The sequence below is a fragment of the Austrofundulus limnaeus genome, unplaced genomic scaffold (genome assembly GCF_001266775.1).
Source record: "Austrofundulus limnaeus strain Quisiro unplaced genomic scaffold, Austrofundulus_limnaeus-1.0 Scaffold584, whole genome shotgun sequence".
NCBI lineage: Eukaryota > Metazoa > Chordata > Actinopteri > Cyprinodontiformes > Rivulidae > Austrofundulus > Austrofundulus limnaeus.
In genome coordinates, this window is record NW_013952986.1 from 3010 (window position 1) to 7115 (window position 4106).

The 4106-nt window shown below is 39.7% G+C and overlaps 1 protein-coding gene across 1 annotated transcript in view; it reads left to right on the plus strand.

The window, feature by feature from the left end:
• Positions 1-4106, plus strand: part of LOC106530980 (GTPase IMAP family member 7-like) — a 7210-nt gene that overhangs the window by 1178 nt on the left and 1926 nt on the right.

Sequence of the window (4106 nt, forward strand, 5' to 3'; positions counted from 1 at the left end):
CTATCTATCTATCTATCTATCTATCTATCTATCTATCTATCTATCTATCTATCTATCTATCTATGCATTTTCTGTACACACTTCTTCCTTTCAGGGTCACTGGTGCCCATATCCAGCAGTCACAGTGCGAGGGGCGGGGTACACCCTGGACAGGTCGCAAGTCCATCACAATTATTTATTTATTTTTACCTTTTTTGTTTTTCTGGAATAAAACATGAACTCACTTTAATTGTTCCATCCAAACGTTGCTGTCCTTCAGCTTTACTGTACTTTGTTCTGGTTTCATATGTTTTAATATTTCTATTTTTACCTCCGCCGAGGAGGTAATGTTCTGTCTGTCTGTCTGTCTGTCTGTCTGTCTGTCTGTCTGTCTGTGGACAGCAGAACTCAAAACCATGTGGACGGATTGTCATGATATTTACAACACTTGTTCATACTAGCACACGTAACACACCTTTACATTTTGGTGATGTTTCGGATCACGATGCGGACACAAGATTATTTCTTTTAATTCGAGCGAATCAGCCAGAAGCTGCGAGCTCCCCCAGCCCTGCACAGAACTTCAGGAACGTGTTGCTACGTTACAGGAATAACAGAGAAGATGCGGGCGCAGCCGAGTCGAACCTGGTACCGGCCCAAGAGCTGAAGCACCGGCCCAGACGCAGGTCAGAGGGCCGGTGGTTCAGCTCGTGGGCCGGTACCAGGTTCTGCTACTAATACCTCAGAAGACAAATTTGAAAAGTCTTCCAGCTAGATCCAGCAGAGATGTGCAGTGCTGCAGCTCGTCATTTCACTGTGGAACATCACCTGTCAGTCACCAGGGACACAACAAGTGGGGGTGGCCACGGGGGGCTGTGCCCCACCAGTTTTATCCTCTTGAGTCCCAAGCTTTGTGCTTATTTAAATCTTTCCCAGCTATATAAGATTAGTAGAACCTTATAAATATAACTTTTTTGAAAAACTAAGAATTAAAAATATGAATTTGTATTTTACTTAAAAAAAATTAAAATAGTTCATCTGAAAAAAGACAACTAGTATAAAATAAATGTCCTCAATATCAGGATGAAGCTTTTCATGAGGTTAGAGGCATTAAATAAATCAATATTTTTAAGCTATATAAATAACTGGACTTCTGTTTTGAAACTGTAGATGTTTCTCTTCCCATCAGGGAGGCTTTGTCAGTTGAAAATATTTGAAGTGGGAGCTTTAGAGCTTCATGAAGGTCTACAGCTTAGAACACAGAATAGAAATCTGCCCCAAACTGGACCATGATTCTTTGCGTTCAGCAAAGATGGCAGTATCCGCGAAATACTCCATTGCAGGATGGGGGAAATTGGTCTTGGTGGAGGTTTGCACTCTCAGAGTGCTTCTAGTTTTAAATATAATTTAGATATTTTTTTCAACCAAATTAAAAGTCTTGTAGAAACAAGTAAAGCTAAAGGCCAAATGTAGATCGCCCGCTGGCTGTCTTAGATTTGATTGACTCCAAATAGTAATCAGCCAGGGGGCGGGGCCACAGGGGCAGCGGCCCCTGCTGAAATTTGATTGCCCCCCTGAAGTGCCCCTGTCCTGTCACTCATCTGTCCTTTGTCAAGCGATGATGCCGTGTGCAGTTCCATGCCAAAACACTAGAGGTGCTAAATGAGACCACTAGAAACGTCCAGCATCAATCAAGCTGATAGTTTTTTTATTTTCTTAAAATTTGAACAATCCTGCAGAAAATAGTCTCTCAACTCACCAATGATGGCTAGATTTTGCTGTGTTTGAGAATATTTTATGTACATTAAAAATGCATGTAAAATTGGTAAGGAGAATTTACTGTGCAAGCAATATATACACCTTACCAAAACCAGGGATTTCTGTTCAAGAATACTGAACAAATATTTGGCCCCTCTATGAATATTGGGACCGCTTGATGGCCCCTTACTTAGAAAAATCCTAGATCCGCCACTTTCATCAACTCAGGGCATATTCCCATTCACTTTGTTCTGTGATTTCCAACAAAATCCTTCCCACTGTTCTTGAGACATGATGGGAACAGACACACAGACAGAAGCACAGTTAGGTGGTTACAGTATCACCACCATTTCAATGGTTTGTTTATAAAAGACCATTCTGAGTGCAGTAAAACAACGTACGTGATGAGAAGACTCAGCTGCCTCCTACCAGCTACCAAGGCCCAGTAGGACTGGTAGGACTCTTTCAGCTCGTCAGCCTCCGGTCATCCTCTGAAATAAGACTCAGAGAGGTGACTGAATGTCCCACGATCCAGCTTTGATAAGCCAAGATCTGAGCACCAAGACCTGCAGGTGGTGGACCCACAGGAAGTCTCATTCATACTGACCCCAATAAGCCCCTCCCCCAGGCCTGACTCCAGGGTGAGACCCCTGGTAGCCCACAGCTGGGTGAAGGACATCAAGCTTCTTGTTTTTTCTGCCCATACAAGTGAAAACCACTTTTTTGGCAGCAATAATAAAAACATGAAGAGCAGAGAGAGGACAAGTGATCAGTTTGTCCTCCAGCTGTCCGTCTACAGCAGCAGAACTAATGAACTCAGGAAACCAACCCGAACTTCATTTTTATTAAACCAGACTAATCCCGTTCTTTTGGCCTGGGTCTGAAGGGGGTCTAAAGTGATCGTTTTTGATCTTTGATCTAATGGCTCAATTCAGTTATCACCAAGTTACTAAAGGTCCAACTAGGATTACTCGGCAGACCAATACGCTTATTGATTTAATGTTTGCTAATAGGCCGGAGCGACTTACAAAGACGTATAATTTAGTTACTGGGCTTTCTGATCATAACTTGAATCTGACAGTTAGAATACTCACTGCAAAAAGACTTAGATATTTTGGGAAACTTGATAATATTAATATTGTCTATTATTCCTAAACCAAAAAATTTACAATTTGAAAGTGAGCTACAAAATTTAAACTGGGAACAAATAATGCCCTTTGAGTGTGCAGTAGTGTTGTAATGCAACAACAGTAGCTATTACAAGAGTAGTAGAAAACTTTAGAAAGGAAGTAAAATGTAAAACAAAACGAAGTACACCTCCGTGGTTAAATTCTGATATCATTAAACTCATGAAAACTCGTGATGCAGCCTTAAAGAAAGCATTAAAACCAAAGCTTCATACTGATCTCTTATCATATAAAAGTTTGAGAAATAGTTGTATAGCTACGTAAAGCTAAAGCTTCTTATTATATTCAACTAATAGAGAGGGCAAAGGGAAATGTTTAAACAATTTAACCAATGTAAACAGTAAAAATAAAGGCAGTAAAGAACTGTCTATCATGGCAAATGAATTCAACTCTTAGTTTAAACGGTCAGTGGAAGAGTTAACCCAGCATTTTCCACCACATATCTTAACACAGGCTGATAAACACTGCTCAGGATGTGTCACAAAATTATTTTTATGTTAAACAAATAGAGGAAAGAAAACTGTACTGATCATTACAAACTGGTCTCGTTCTAATTCAAATGATGTTTCTAACATTAACTGTGACTTTATGAAGAAATATATGAATAATCTTTTGTTAACTTATCAATCAGTACCTCCATGTTCCCTGCAGGGTGGAAAAAGGCAGTTGTTGTGCTTATACACAAGGGCAGTGGTGGGCACAGTTCCCCTAAAGCACTAAAGCACTAATGGGGGGAACTAATTTCCTGATTAGTGCTTTAGGGCTTTTGCTAATTTCTTTATTCATTAGTGGATTAGCATTTGCTAAATTTATAATCACTAACTGAGGTCTTTAAATGCTATTGATCAACATTCTTGTCAACAGCTGAGGAAGAAAGCTGTCAGATGTGTTGGTCACTTGTTCACCAGTGGTTTTTAAACTTTTTTGCTTCTGACCCACAAAATAACAGCTGCAGACACTCGTGACCCCAGATATTACCAAAAAGCCAATAAGATATCATCACTGTCCAACCCTAAAGAAACATAATCTAATGACTTTTGAAAATTTCTGTAACCTATGTTTTCTTAAATTAATGTTTAAATGTATTAATAAGTTAGCTCCTGATCCAGGAAGTTCATTTATAAAAAAGGCAAAACAGCTACAGGGTCACTAGAGGATCATTACAACAGAACTGTATAACCC